Raw genomic sequence first — 17,242 nt, 5'->3', positions numbered from 1 at the left:
AAAAAAAAAAAAAAAAAAAAAAAAAAAAAACAGACGAGAAAAAAAAAGTCTTATTTAACTTAAAACTTAAAGCAAGTTTTGCTTAATATGTTAAATGGCACAGTAAAATGTAGTAATTTCATTAAATCTTTTTTTTGAAAATGTCTATACTACCCAAGATTCAATGCAATCCCCATCAAAATACCAATGACATTCTTCACAAAAATGGAAAGAACAATCTTACCTTTCATATGGAAAAACAAAAGACCCCAAATAGCCAAAGCAATCCTGAGCAAAAAAAATCAAAGCCAGAGGCATAACTATGCCTGACTTCAAATTATACTACAAAGCTGTTGTAACCAAAACAGCATGGTACTGGTATAAAAATAGACATTCAGATCAGTGAAGTAAAATAGAGAACCCAGAAAACACTCCTCAGGCTTATAGCCATCTGTTATTAGACAAAGGCAACAAAAATCTGTATTGGGAAAAGGATTGCCTCTTCAACAAGTGGTGCTGGGAAAAATGGATATCCATATGCAGAAGAATGAAACGAGATATGCATCTCTCACCACACACTAAAATCAACTCAAAATGGAATAAAGACCTAGGTTCTCACCATACACTAAAATCAACTCAAAACAGATTAAAGACCTAGGTATAAGACCCAAAACCATAAAATTACTAAGGGAAAATATAGGTGAAACACTTCACCAGTTAGGTCAGGGCACAGGCTTTACAAACATGACCCCAAAAGCACAAGCAGCAAAAGAAAAAATAAACAAATGGAACTATATCAAACTAAAAAGTTTCTTCACAGCAAAAGAAACAATCAACAGAGTGAAAAGACAACCTACAGAGTGGGAGAAAATTTTTGCCAACTATGCATCTGACAAGGGACTAATATCCAGAATATACATAGACCTCAAGCAATTATACAGTAAAAAAATAAATGACCCAATTAAAAAATGGGCAAAAGAGCTGAACAGACATTTTTCAAAGGAAGACATACAAATGGCCAACAGATCCATGAAAAAATGCTCAACATCACTAGTCATCAGGGAAATGCAAATTAAAACCACATTGAGATACCACCTTGCTCTAGTTAGACTGGCTATGACCAAAAAGACGATGAATAACAAATGCTGGCGAGGCTGTGGAGAAGGTAACACTACTGCACTGTTGGTGGGAATGTAAATTAGTACAACCACTTTGGAAAACAATCTGGATGTTTCTCAAACAACTACACATAGATCTTCCGTATGATCCAGCAATCCCTCTTCTGGGTATATATCCAGAGGAATGGAAATCATCATGTCGAAGGGATACCTGCACTCCCATGTTTATTGCAGCTCTGTTTACAATAGCCAAGATATGGAACCAACCTAAGTGTCCATTAATAGAGGAAACTGTGGTATATACACACTATGGAATACTACTCTGCCATAAAAAGGAATGAAATACTGCCATTTGCAACAACATGGATGAACCTGGAGAAACTTATGCTGAATGAAACAAGCAAAGCACAGAGGGATAAATACCACATGTGCTCACTCATTTGTGGGAGCTCAGAGAGAAAGGAAGGCAGGAAAGAAAGACCACAGTAGTTCTGTGATCCAACAGAGGGAGTTAATATTCCTAGGGCTAGGAATTGAAGTTGAGGGGAGAGGGGGAGGGGGAAGGAGTTTGGGGGATAATTGGAAGGGGACAAAGGGTACAAAAGCAATTTCTGGTGATGGGTACGTCCCCATATGAATCTGGCTCCCACATCATGGGCAGGAGGGGGGACGATCAGCTTTGTATCTCATGAATATTCAAATAAATAAATAAATAAAAATTAAAATAAAAAAAGAGAATGTGGACCTCTATATTAAGAGATGTTCATCACAGCACTGTTTATTAAGTCATTAATGTAGATTAATAATGGATTAGTTAAAAAGAAAATATGGAAATAGTCACACAATGAAATAATATTCATTCATCAAAAGCATGACTCAATCAGTATTTAGAAAAATAGAAAGATCTTTACAACATATAACTGGGTGAAAAAATAGGTTGCAAAATGACATAATCAGGATTTTTAGCCAACAACAGCTCTCCTCCAGCCAAACAACATGGAAAACTGTAAGCCCATTCCCACTCATGCCAGCAAGGGTTGAGCGAGGAGCCTGGACTTCTAGTCTTGGGAAGCTGTAGTGAGGCATCTCAACACCCCACCAGGTAGCAGAGAAGGCCAAGTAGGGAGCTGGGATTTTCATCTTCGCTGGCTGGTAATGAGCCCCGGCCACTGTGATGACAGTAAGTACCATGTGGGGACCCTACTTCCATCCCCATCTCTTTGTCTTTTATGGATGCAATATCCATTCAAATATGAGAATATTAATTATGCCTATTTCAAAGTTTTCATTGTTCCTCCATTATCTCCATTTTATCAATATTAATCTTTCTGTCTGTTGAGTTTGGCAGCTTTTGTGGTACTAGTTTCCCTTGAATACATAGTGATTCTTGATCATTTGCTCTTTATTGTATTTTATAATCATTCATCTGAATGATAGTTCTGGTGACTCTAGTCCGTCTCCAGTGATTGTAGAAACAGAACAATAAGCAAAATTTGGCAGAATGAATCTAGTTTACTATTTGAGTCTAGGGAATCCTTTCCATAGATAATGAGGTGATATGAAAAAGACCAGTGCAGCGTGAGTCTGACAGAACAGATGGCAGCCAACAGCCAGTCGTGCCGGGGGAGTGTACCAGCCTTCTCCCTTTCTCTCTCAGAAGTCGTGAATTGCCTGGCCTGTTCTTTCTTCAGGAAGCTCTATTTAGGTGTCTTTCTTCAGGCAAATGCTAGAGTGAATTTTTTCCTTTTTATTATTTTTTTAGTGTTGTGTGTTCATGTGAGTGTGCATGTGTTTGTTCCTTTGGATCTTCCTCTCCTATTCTTGTAGGCACCAGAAGTTATTTTAGCATATGCTTCTGTTTAGAGTCCTATTTCTAAACCTATAGGTGTAAGTAAGTAAGATGTCATCCTGAATTTAAGCTCGTATGAAATTTGATTGGCTGCATTCTGACCAAAATAATATATAAAATCTCTATTTCATTTCATTAAAAAATTTTATAGAACATGGAAACTTGTACTGAAGATTTACCATTGTTCCCAATTCTAAAAAGGAACCCCTAGCAGCTCAAGAGCTACTTCTCTGCCCCGCAAATTCAAGGAGAAACAGAAGAGTGGAAGAGGCTCTTGACAAAACATGTCAGGAAGTACATTCAGTGTTCTAGAGAGCCAATTTTAAAAAGTCTATGTTATCTTTAAAAATAGATGTCACTAAGTTCTAATATGAAAAATAAAGAAATCCGTAATCCTAGAATAATGTAGAAAGTAAGTACCACTAATAAGCACCATTAGATCATAGTGTCCCGATTCAATACAAATCTCAAAAGTCCAAAATCACAGAACTAGAAGGAGCATTGAAGTCAATTAGAGACTCTCATTTTACAAGTGAAGAAACTAAATCCCTTAGAGTTTAAATGATTTTCCAAAGTTACAAAGTCTTTGTCAACAGAATCAGAATGTATACTCCTAAACCACTGTGCTGATATAAGTGATGCTGGACTAAAGAAAACTCTTAAAAAATTATCATAGAATCATTTGTGTATTTGCTAGCACCACCAGAGTAATTTCCTTGTTTATGGTGAATCATCTGATTATCGTATTCTAAATACAGAAAACACTGGTTTGAGGCACATTCTATCTTCCAAAATTGATGGCCATGAAGTTATAAAAAGAAAGTATTATTTTATAGTAAATACAGTATAAATACAATTCCTTTCAAAACAGGTTCGCTTTAAAATAAAATTTTAAAGCAATAAGAAGAAAGTGAACTTAACAATATTGGCTGCAGTATGTTAAAGATACAAAGGACTTAATATTCATGGCAGAGAAGAAAAATGATGCCTGAAGAGGATGCAACTGAATCCTCTGGTCTTGAGACCCAGCTTTAGTGCCAATGAGCTGGGTGACCTTGAGTGAGCCAGGTAGCTGCACTAGGTTTGGTTTCTCTGAAGTTAGTTTTCAGATTTCATTTTTATTATTACCTGATTTCCTCCAAGATTAAGAAAATGTCTTTTAGATTACAGACACGTGTGATATTTTTAGCCCAACTAGATATACTTATAAAATTGGAAGGATATGATTATCTTTTTAAGCAAGGAAACAAACACAAGATTGTGCAGCAAGATGTAGGAACTCGGTTCACACGTTCATGCTACCGTCACTCTCCACTCCAGAGCTCAATGGAATGTCCTCAAATAATCACCTCTCATCAGTGTGGGCTTAGCTGGCTTCAGAACCTTAGGTTCAACAGCCAATTTATGTTGAGGAGATACATCATTACAACTACTTTTTTTTCCAAACAGGAATTAAAATTTTCACTAACAATTGCTGCACATACCACCCAGAGTTTACTAGGTTTTCCTGAAATGCTAAATAGAAATGAGCCCAATTAAGTGCTTACATATCATTTCAACTTTACACCAAATACTTTCATTTTTTATTTGCTTGCTAGCTATATTTTCACAGAATACTAGAAATAAGTTCCTTCACTTCATTCTAGTAATTCGACCTCTTTCCATTTGACAGACATTTCTCTCCTTTCATTTTCAATTAATGTGAAATTTGTATGACTGATGTTGCTTTTCAGTTAAATAGCCCGTACATAACAATTGCTATTACACAGGGGAGCAATTACACGAGTCAGAGCTGCAGTTTGCTTCCTCCTTTTCAACTCCAGAAAAATCACTGAGTAATAGCAGTGAGATAAGGCATCTGCCAAGGCCTGTGGGACAAGAATTATGTATTACATGTGAATCAAGCATGCATTACAATTTTATGAAATAAATTCTTAGAAAACCATTAATTAAATTTATTTGCTATTCATATACGTAATGATGCTTTAATTAGATTATATAATGGTTTAATCAGTAATCATTTATACCTAGTGGTTCAAGACATAAAAAGAAAGCCTTGTCAATAAGCTCATGTGCAAACTTAAGTATGTGGTGTCAGTTATTTTAAAGCACTATATACATGAGAGAACTTCAAAAAGTTTATAGAAAAATCTGCATTATCTTTTAATTCTACTTTTCCACAAACTTTTTGAAGTACCTTTGACAAGTTTCTATTAATAGGCTATTTTTAAAAATATTTAATTTTAATAAGTAATGCCAATTTAATAAGTAATACTAAGTAAGCTAATATTTATAATACTTATATATTTAGGAGCTATAAGATTTATAAATTTCCAAATTATTTACATGTATTATCTTGCTTGAGTCACAAACCCCCCTGTGAGGTATGCAGTATTGATATCTATGCAGATGTTACATATGAGTTAATATATGACCATTGTCCTGGAGCAGAGCATCTGGCCCAGTGTGAGTACTCAATAAAGTGTTGACTGCCTTTAAAATTTGCTGGTAAGTGGCAAAATTGGGCCCGGAAGCCAAATCTTCTGATTCCTAATCTAATATTTTCTATGCTGTACCATACTGACTCCACAGGTAGAGGTTAAACTCAGATAATGAAGTATCAACTAGCCATGGTCTCCTACAGGCAGGGGAGGCCGAGGGCTGCGGTTAGCTCTGAGAAGGGCCACTCTGCCATCTCCTGGGGCTTTATGTGGAGAAAAGAAGCAAAGTCTGCTCTCCCCTTGTCAGTGGCACAAGCAGCTTCAAACCTGGTGTGGTAGTTAGCGCAGAAAATGAGCTCCCTCATAGTAAACACTCAAGTTCCCTGAGGTTGCTTTCTATTTTTCTGTTTATGGAAATTTACAAACATACACAAAAGTAAAAAGGGATAGTGTAAAGAACTTCATGAACCCTCACCCAGCTTCAGCAACTGCCTATCTACTTTTTAGAATGCTGCTTGTGATGTCTCGAGACTGCTGGCTCTGCATGGTTTCCATGAGGCCAAGGACCTGGGCTGCCTTAGGAAAAGCTGGAGAGGGAGAAATTGGGGCTTTCACCCTTCTCATTTCCTGTCCCCCCCTCCAAGTCAGAGTATAAATTTACTACAGTCCCAAGAACCAAATTAAGGAGGTGGCCTAATTCCTCTATTAATTCTGATTTGTGTTATTAATATTCTGGTCCCTAACATGATATAACTTGAAAGTGTCTTCCTCTCAAACACAGAAAATTCACTTGTCAGCTCTGTCACTTTTGAATTCCCAAACCAGTCTCCTTGCACATGGTTTATGTTACTTCTGGTATTCTGTCTTCAGTTGCATTGATTTCTGAATATGTCTTTACCTTCCTGTTGGAGTTCAGTGAAGATTTTACATTTATTTTCACAACTGGAAAGCCAGCTTTTATAAAATAAATGTTTATGAAATATTAAGTTTATCATTTTTATCATTTTCCTCATAAACTCCAAAGTTTAATCCTTATTTTTAAAAGTCTAAAAAATTTACCCTGAATTGAGGCAAAATGGCAGTTCCACAAATTACGCAATTTAAAACAACAGAGAAAGAAAGTAACTTGAGGAATCAAACAACTAAAAGAAAAAACAGTCACTCCACAATTACTCGCACTGGCAGAGATAAATGTCTTCCTCAAATTCCTAACATAAGAATAATCTCAGCCCTGAAACTACATGTGTTTTCTTCCCCTGCTAAACTTTACATTCTCATCATAAAATAAAATGGCTGCTACATCAATGACAAATACTGAAATATAAAGTAAAAGTGACAGTTGGCATATAATCTATAACCATCTTATTATACCCACACTCAGTGCTTTCATCCAGCACGGGAAATCCCTTTCAACAACACTGGTTCTTAAAAATCTCCTGGAAGAAGGAAAGGCACATTACCTCAACTCTTAGAAATAAGAAAAGTGAATCACTGAGGTTAAGTCCCTGCCTGATTTATAAAGGAAATCAGTGGACAACTAAGGGTTCAAATTGCCAACTTCTGGACTATTTGTACAGTCAGCTAGCAAACTTTTATTGAATACAAACTATGCACTAGACCCAGTACTAGGCATTAGGGGTGACATAAAGATGAAGAATACCCTGGTCTACCCTCAAAGAACTTACAATTTAGTAAAAGGAAACAAACATTCAAAGTAAATGCAAAGAACTACTATAGATATTATACTAAAAATATTGTTGATTCATGAGTTACAAGCCTTTTACTTCCATTTTCAAGCACAATCAATGTATGCTAATCAACAAATATGGGTATAATTTTTCTCTTTTGTGGTCCTCTATCCTGCGCCTCTCCTTTCAACTGGTTATATGTTTATTCCTGCCTGTTAACACTATTGTCCAAGGACCCAGTGGCCCATGCTATCAGTGAATTTAATGCATGTGTGCTGCATATAATCAAGCCATCATTCAGATGACTGCTGAAAGTATTAAATGTGTCTGCCCATCAATCATGTTAACATAACTACTCACATGAGTCTAACACATTGTGCATGTCTACAGATGGATGGGCTTCTGCCAAATTTACAAATAGTGTTGAGAATATACAGAACAATAAATGTTAGTCTTTACAAGTAGTGTAGTTAAGGAAGTAACTGTTTGTCATCACGACCAAGTAGAAGATCTCTTTATATGCAAATGTGAGCGTGTCTGAAAAGTACTGCAAAACTTTCCATTAAATATGAGGGATAAACTCATGCTCATTCATGAAACTTCACTAAAATGATAGTAAAGTGAAAAAACAAAAATTTTAAAATCCACAGAGACCAAGAGAATGGAAGATAAGTTTATAGCAGAAGCAAGAAAGAGATAGGCAAGTGGCGACTGCCTTAAAAAACCCAAGAAAGAAGATCCTAGAAAGAAAACATAGCCCCAATGTGGTCAGGGGACTTGTGGCATCCAGATATCTCTGGGTGAGAGAAGGTAAAGGTAGAACAAAAAAAGGAAATATTTGCTGAAAATATAAGAAACAAATAACCAGATCCGCTTGAAAACTCTCTTCCACATGACTCAAGTTTCCCCCCTCTGGAAAGTTCTATTATCAGCTGGGCATACCAGAGACAGGGCATGCCAACTGTTGGCAGTGAGGATTATGCTATCCAGATAAGAGTCCAAGAGAGTTTTCTTTGGGAAATCTGCCTGCCCAAGAGAAAAGGCCTAAAAAGACTTACATTGGAGGGTCTCCATTGAAATGGCCCAGCCAGATCACCTGACGATGGAACCCAGATCCGTGAGCCCCATCCACATGCAAAAAGCTTCCAGTCAGCACTTTAACAGCTCACACAACAGCCAATGGACTTGGCCCATTCATGAGACATTTGAGGAAGGTCTCTAATGTGAAAGACAACAAACAGAAATAAGTCAGAGAGGAAATACAGACTGTGAACTAACCAAATTCTATCATTAATGTCCTCAGAGAACTGAGAGGAGTTGAAATAAGATCATGATGATTCTTTTTTTTTTTTTTTTTTGTCTTTTGTCTTTTTCCGTGTCCGGCAACGGATCGCAACCCTCAGTGTTGCCCCCGTACCGGACCGGGGACCGGCAACGGGATTGCAACCCTCGGTGTTGCTCCCGCGCCTCGCTCAGCCAGTGAGCGGGAACCGGTCTGTATGTGGGATCCGAACCCTCGGGCGGGAGTGCCGCTGCGCTTCCCAAGCGGCGCACTTATCCAGTGCACCACCGGGCCGGCCCCATGATGATTCTTTTAATTCAGAAAATAAAAAAGAATCTTTGGAAATTAAAAATCTGAATGCAAAACTGAAAAACTCAAGAGAGGAGTTGTAGGGTAAATTAGAGGAAGTTTCCAGAAAGTAAATAAAAAAGATGAAGAATAAAAAAATAGAAGAAAATGAAGATAAAATTAAACAAGTGGGAAAGATTCAATATTCAAATAATATGAGGCCAAGAAAGAGAAGAATAAAAATGAGAGAAAATTATTAATGAAATAATTCAAGAAATTTTCCCAGAGAAGTTTCTAGATTGAAATGGCCTAATAAATTCCCAGCACAATGGATGAAAAGAAACCTTTATCGTGACATTTTTATAAAGTATCAGACAGGACAGACTTACAATTCTAACAAGTCAAAACTTTCCAAATTACTTAGGCAACTCTTTTAAAATAAGTAAATTAAGTTCTTAACTATATCAAATAAATTTCTATTTCAATATATTCACATTCTCTTAAAAGCTTAAAATTACAAAGTTCATATATCAGATTCTCTTAAACACAGCAAACACTTTAACTAACACACAGATTATCTTGAATTTAATACAAAAGTACTAATGTTATATGACAGATTTATTTTGTCATATGTATTCTTAACCCAAAATTATTCTAGGGTTAAATCAACTACCCAGTTTATGGAGAGAATATTATTGTCTCACACATGCAAAAGTTACTGAGTTATAGATCTTGATACCCTATGGAGTAAAAAAATAATGATTCCAGGATAAATCTACTTAAGGTCATCCATGTTGATGCTAATTTCTTTCCCAATGGATTAGATTCAACAAATCTCATTGCTCCCTAATTGGATTCTGGATTCTTGTCATGCTTTATCCAAGTCTGATGATATTTCATTAAATCAGATTCTACATTCATCTCGATTTTACCATCATTCTATCAGGCACAGTCTCTGGTCATTCTTATGAAAAAGAAAAACCCATAGTACTAATTCACCTGTTTATCAACAGGATTCAAATCTTGGCATTGTAAATTTCTAGCTCCATGACATGGGCAAGTTATTCAACCTCTCTGAATCTCAGTTGGCTCTTCAATAAAAAGGAAAGGAGACAACGTATCTAAACCCACTTCACAGGGTTACATTAGCTCTCTATTACCTATTAATAAAACTCATAATAAGGCCAAAACAGTTCATATTCCACAAGAAAAGCAGAAAGAAATGAAACAACAGTAAAAGTTTCCTCCTACGTGTCCTTATTTAGGGATAGAACATATGGGGGAAAAAAGTCATTGTATTATGACCAAAATAAAAGATAAACCACAAAATAATGAGAATTATTTTTAAAACATATGCCAGAGTACATATATCCAAATTATTGCTATATTCTTTCAAGTATTTTTGTAATATTACCATTGTTCATAATATTTTGGCTCATTCAGAATATGTGATAGTCTTGTCAATATTCACAATTCTGAGAATCCCTGTCCCTTGAAAATGAGTTTAATTTTAAAAGTAGTCATAAGATATGAATGACAAAGTTACTCATTTATAATAATTATAATAACTAGCTGTCCATTAATTGGGGACTGGTTTATACACTGGCTTACTCTACAGCTGTGAAAAAACGAATGTGGAAACTATGTATTAATATTAAATGATCTCCAAGATCTTTCTTAATAAAACAAAGTAAGTTCAGGAATGGTGCATGAGCATATTATCAATGCTGAAAAATACAAGAGAGGCAAACACACATATGTATTTGTTTGTATTTGCTTAAAGTATGTCTGAAAGGTTACCCATAAAAGGGAAACTGGTTGCTTCTGGGTCAGAGAATCACGTGAATGCATTACTGTTCAAAAAACTTAAACGAAATTAAATTTTTTACAAGTCAAGTCTGAGGAAGAAAGTGAAAAATCTAACAGGATAATATTTATAGATGAGACTACGAAATAAGGAAATGAGGGTGATTTTATTATGAAACTTAAAAATTAATTGTTCATGGAGCAGTTAAAAATTATTTTTCAGAAAAGATTTGACTTCTTCCTTTTCAGGACAACACATATTTTGAAGTACACATTCTTGCATCTTTGTTTTTTTTATTTTTTAAAACAAGTACAATATTCTTATTATCTTAGTTATACCTTACCTGTATTAATGTATAAAAATACAACTAATGAAAGAAAACAGAATTCTTTTTTTTTTTTTGGCTTTTTTTTTGTGACTGGTAAGGGGATCGGAACCCTTGGCTTGGTGTCGCCCACACCGTGCTCAACCAGTGAGTGCACTGGCCATCCCTATATAGGATCCGAACCCGCGGTGCGCCACTGCGCTCCCAGCACCACACTCTCCCAAGTGAGCCACAGGGTCGACCCAGAAAACAGAATTTACTTTCTCATAATATCACAAATTATTGTTACAAACACATAGAAACGTATATTTTCCAAGTAAACAAGTGCTTTTTAATATCAGAATTAACCTGCTTTTAAAATCTAGTCTGTCTTATTAATCATAAATAATAAATAAAATTTCTGGTAAATAAACATTTCTTCAAAATTATTTGTTGCACTTAGCACTATAGAATACCTTCATCAACCCATTCTTTTGTGTTCTCTGTGTGTGTGCATTTCAAAATCTTTACCTGTGGTTGTCTATCTATTTGACATATGCATCTAACATTTATAGGTATGTATGCTGTGTATATAAACGTTCCCAAGCACACACACCCACATTTAAAACATTAGGGTTCGCTATTGGTAGCAAGAAAATAAAGTATGTTATTAGGTTTGTTTAATACTAGAATCTTTGAAACAAAATACACGGAGCATCAGTAAGGGCAAAAGCATAATGGTAAATCACTCTTACTTTTAAGGACAGAACGCCCTTTGAAATAGTTAACTGCAAAATGCATAAAACTATGAAACACATAAAAATGGTATGTAACAAATAGTAAAGCATAATGGAAGTTTAACCGTTAAAAGAATAAAATCTGCTAAATGAATAATAGCAGTAGCCAAACCGGCTATGATTTCATGCTTTTCCATTGTAAAATGTAGGAATCCACTCACATATAATAATTCCAGAGGGAAAGTTCCACAGTTATAAGACATTTGTGGAGTAACGAGTCAGCTTCACTAGAATCCTCCCCATTTTAAAGAAAAACAAAACCTGCTGATGCTGCACATTCCTGAGGAAAGGAAAGATTAAACCTCCCAAGAATTAGAAATGCTTAGTTATCTGCTTTCCACAGCCATCTGCTCTATGCCCATGCAAAAGATGACCATGTAGTAAAGCATAAAATTAGCATTTGTTATCATGAAAGGGCACATGTTGTAAGAACCATTCTCTTCAATTGCAGAATAGTTGATGAGGTGGGTCATATGCTTCTCTAGTTTTCTATATTTCACATACTCCCTCAGTAAGACAGAGTTAGTATATTTTGCAATGGGTTGTTCCTTTCCTTTCCTGTCTAACAGAAATGGAACTCTTAACTTATATTTGACAGAAATAACCAAATTGGAGAAACTTTTTAAACTTTCTCCCTTATTATCCATGGTAGATTGATTGTACAATTGACCTTAATTCTTTATCTTCTCTATTATGTGATTTTGGAGTTCCTCTCATTAAAGCAGAATATATTTCCATGCCCAATGTGACTTACTTTCGCCAAAAGAATGAGTTAGAAGTTATGGTGCTCAATTCCAAACATAGACCTCAAGAGGTCTCGCATGTTTTGAATTACTCTCTTGCATCTCTTCCATCATCATGAGAAGAACATGCTTGGGCCAGCTGCTCGTCATAGTAGGAGGACAATGAGAGATACATGGAGCAGAGCAACCTCCAGCCAAGTGTAGACATGAAAGCGAGCCCAACCAATACCAGCAAAACTGTCAGCTGAGCTCAGCCTACATAAGTTGACTTGCAGATTCAAGAAAAATAATAAATTACTGTATTAAGCCACTGAGTTTTGGCATAGTGTTTTACATAACAGCAATACCTAACTAATATGTTGTATTGTGTCAACAATATAACAGAAGTATTTCCTTAGGATTTCCAGTTTCATTTTAGGTTTTACAACCTCTTCCATTCTCTAAAGAACTCTAAACATCACATGACAGAGAGTAATCCAATTTTTCCCTATTCAGCTCTCTTCATTTTTAAAATTTTTTTTCAGTTATCTCCTTAATCAAGTAAATTCATCTCAGTAACACCAGATTATTCAAGGGGAAAGGACCACATAATGCAAGATATTTAAATTATTAAATGTTTTATACATTCTTACTTCACGAAGCTACATCCTTAATCCTTACAAAAATCTTCTACATATCAAATTTGTAGGTAGATGGATTATCTTGGGGAAAGCCAAGTAAATATACTTTACAATAGACTGCACCTGGAAGGAATGGCCAGTCATTGAGATTAAGCCTGCCAAAAAGTGAAGAGATAAAAAGTGGGAGAAAAAAAAAAGCAAAAAAAGTGAAAAGTCGAAACTTATACTGACCAAGGAAAAAAGGCAGAAGACTCAAATTACTAAATCAGAAATGAAAGAGGGGCATCACCACCAACCTTACAGAAACAAGTAGTATAATGGAATACTATAAAAATTATATGCCAACGAGTTAGATAATCTGGGTGAAATGGACTAATTCCTGGAAGGATACAAGTTACTGAAACTCCTCAAGAAGAAATAGAAAATCTGAGTAGATTCTATAAAAAACAAAGGTATTTAATTTGTAATGAAAAAACCTTCCCCCCCCACACACAAAAAAATCCAGCCCATATGGCTTCACTGATGAATCCTACCAAACATTTAAATAATTAATTCTTCACATATTCATCTAAAATATAGAAAAGGAGGGAACAATTCCCAACTCTCTCTATAAGATCAGTATTAACAAAGACAAAAACCAAAGATATCACAAGAAAAGAAAACTGCAGATCAATATATTTTATTAATATAGACACAGAAATTCCCAACAGAATACCAGCAAACTGAATCCAGCAACATATAACAGTGATTGTATGCCATGACCAAGTGAAATTTATCCCAGGAATGCAAGGTCTTTTTTAGCATCTAGAAATTAATCATTGTAATATAACATATGAGTACAATAAAGGACAAAAACTACATGAGCATCTCCATAGATGCAGAAGAAGCATTTCACAAAATCCAATAGTGTTTTTTTTTTTTTTTTTTTTTTAAATCAACTAGGAAAAGAAGGGAACTTTCTCAACCTGGTAAAAAGATTCTATAAAAGACCCAGACCTAACATTATAGTAAATGGTGAAACGTTGAATGTTTTTATTCTATGTTCAGGAACAAGACAAGGATGTCTGCTATTGCCACTTATATTCAACATTCTACAGGAGGTTCTAGCCAGGACAATTTAGTTAGAAAAAGAAATAAAAGGCATCCAGATTTGAAATGAAGAAGTAAACTATCTCTACCTGCTGAACCCTAATGAAGTTCCAAAAAAACACAATTAAACGATTAAATACGTTCAGCGAGGTTGTAGTTTACAGGATCAATATATAAAAATCAACTGGATTTCTATATAGTAGCAACAAACAACCCTAAATTGAAATTAATAAAACAATTCCATGTATAATAGCATCAAAACAATAAAATTCTTAGGAATAAGTTTCACAACATAAATGAAAAACTTACACTTTGAAAACTACAAAGCACTGCTGATAGAAATAAAAGAAATCCTAAAGAAATGGAAAGGCATCCCATGTTAATGGATCAGTAGGTTCAACATTGTTCATCAGTAGGTTCAACATTCATCAGTATTCACCAGATTGATCTACAGATTCAATGTAATCTCTGTCAAAATTCCACCAGATTTTTTTTGCAGACATTGATAAACAGATCCTAAAATTTATATGAAAATTAAAGGGACCCAGAATAGGTGAAACAACCCTGAATATGACAAACAGTTTGGAGGGCACCTGCTTCCCAATTTCAAAACTTATTACAAAGCTATAATAATCAAACAAGTGTGGTTTCAGTATACGGTTAGACACACAGACCAAAGGAATAGATTGAGATTCCAGAAATAAGACTTGACATTTATAGTTAATTGATTCTCAACAAGAGTACTGAGACAATTCAATGAGGAAAAATAGTTTTTTCAACAAATGATGCTAGGACAACTGGACATCCATATGCAACAAAATGAAGTTGGACTCCTTCCTAACACCACACTTAAAGTTAACTCAAAATGTATCATAGGCCTAAATGTAAAAGCTAAACAATAAAACTCTTAGAAGCAAATACATGAGTAAATCTTCATAAGTTTGCATTACTGCAGATAGTGGTTTGGCTTCCTGGGCTGCTTGCTGCAGGCTGTGGGCCAGAGGTTTATATTTATATATAGTCTGGCCATTGCCATTTACGAACTGTACTATACATAGTCAATCTCTCAGAATCAAACACTAGTTATGGAATCTCCAAGAATTTACTTAATCTTTCTTAATCACAGTGCCTTCATTTGGAAAATTTGGTTAGTAGCCCCTACTACATAGGATAATAATTTATAGCTCAACAAATGTTTTCTGAAATGACCCCAAAAAATAGATCCAGTAGTGCTAATATATCAGCTATTTATGGAAAAGATAATACACTTTTACTCAAAGAACATACTGAAATAGAAGATAAAAGCACTCAACACAGTGCCTGTCACAAAGTCACAAAGTAGGCAGACAATTGTTAGGGTTTTCTTGGTTTTTCACTGTCCGATCCTCCTTGTCACCGCATTTTGGTAGTGTACATACAAAGTGATGATACACACTCACACATGGCAAGAAGCAATACAATCCCATATGACTGCAAAGAGACACTTTTCCTTCCTAGTGCATACAGATTTACTAAAAAATAAATAAATAAAAATAATATTCCTGCTGGCTCCCTGAGACCTGAACCAGCTTCTTCATTCACTCAATCACATTCTTCAGGCTTCCATCCCTTTTGTAGATGAATCTATTAGAACTAAGGCCGTCAATGTTTCACAGAAGTAACACATATGCAATTACATAGTTTAGCATTAAAGAAAAAGTCTTTATTTTTCTGTTCTGTCTACTAAATAAAGAACACACACAAAAAAGCTGGATTGGAAGTATGCTTTCTTCATTACAAATCCCATTCTGTACAACTTAGTCATCATCCCTCTACAAGGATAATGTTATTTATGGAGCATGAGGTTAGGTGGTGTGAATGATCTCTTAGTTTCTCTCTTTTCCAGAATAGCACATGCATCCCATATCCATAAGATGGCGATATTTAAAATATGAATGGACACAGCAAAAATAGGGCCTGAAACAGAAGTCTTTATGCCACCCTGGGGGTGCACATTTCAAGTCCGTACTGTCCTACAAGGGGCCAGACCAGTTTCACACTTAATATATGGCTCAATTTTGTCCCAGAAATCACCTTACTTTTGTATCCCAGACGTCTTCCTATAATCTGACCAGTAGCTATAAATCTACTGCCTATATAAAATTAATTCTGGGACCTTCACGGAAACAGGAATTGTATCCCCTGCATGGGTGCTGGACTAGCTTCCTAATACAGGAGAAAAATCAGTGAACTAACACCCAAAGATTCTAATAAGTTACGTGTGGCAAGCATTCCAGTAAAAGTCATAGAAGTATAATAAAGCAAGAATTCTATAAAAGTTTATTATTTTTAATACTTTCTATTAGTAGTCTGAATTTTAGGAGATTGGCCAGCTTTTTTGGAATACACTTGTGGCATATGAAACCTTTTTTTGTTCTTTCTATTCACTTATTTATTTTAGTAACATTTGTAAATGTTAATGAATAGCAGATAAAATATGCAGCATTTAAAACTGACTCTGAAGTTTTACAGTGGGCTGATTATGAATGCACAAAATATGGAACAGTCTTTTCTAATGCCCTTATCTCTAATCCACTTTTAATTAAGGGATTTAATAGACAGACAAGACTGTTATATTTCTCATAGACTGCTGACATATTACTAGAACTACTGGAAGTATATTTTTCTGGGACATTTCAGAGAAGATATGTAAGGCCTATAAATTATTATCATCATCTAAACTAAAATATATCTGAGCTCAAAATGCCTGCCTGCCCAGTAGAATATAGTCTAAAATCATTAAAGCTGAAAGTGTCTAGAACTAGCCTGGTCCTGGGACAAACAACTGATATAAGAAAAACTGCATTTTATGAAAGTCATATTATTTTGCCATTATACATATACTGATTTGATTTTTTTTTTCTGGCCTTGTTATAGACTCACCTATTCAGAGAAGTTAATGTGAGGAGATATACCCACCCACCATCGTAATTCACATCATAAACACATATATACAATACCAACCATCACCCCAGCTTAATTGGTTGAGTATTGATAGCTGGTATAAATAAATGGCTCATGAATAAATTCTATTGGTTGAATTCACTCATGGCCCAATTAAGACAAAGAACAATTTATAATATACATTCTTAAGAATGCAATAATAATAGCTAATATTTACTCAGGGCTTATACGTGTCAGGCACTTTGTATGTGCTTTTTTTTTTTTTTTTTTTTTTTTTTCTTTTTTTTTTTTTTT

This window comes from Galeopterus variegatus, unplaced genomic scaffold, assembly GCF_000696425.1.
Source record: "Galeopterus variegatus unplaced genomic scaffold, G_variegatus-3.0.2 Scaffold787, whole genome shotgun sequence".
Lineage (NCBI taxonomy): Eukaryota > Metazoa > Chordata > Mammalia > Dermoptera > Cynocephalidae > Galeopterus > Galeopterus variegatus.
This window is presented reverse-complemented; position numbering follows the sequence as displayed.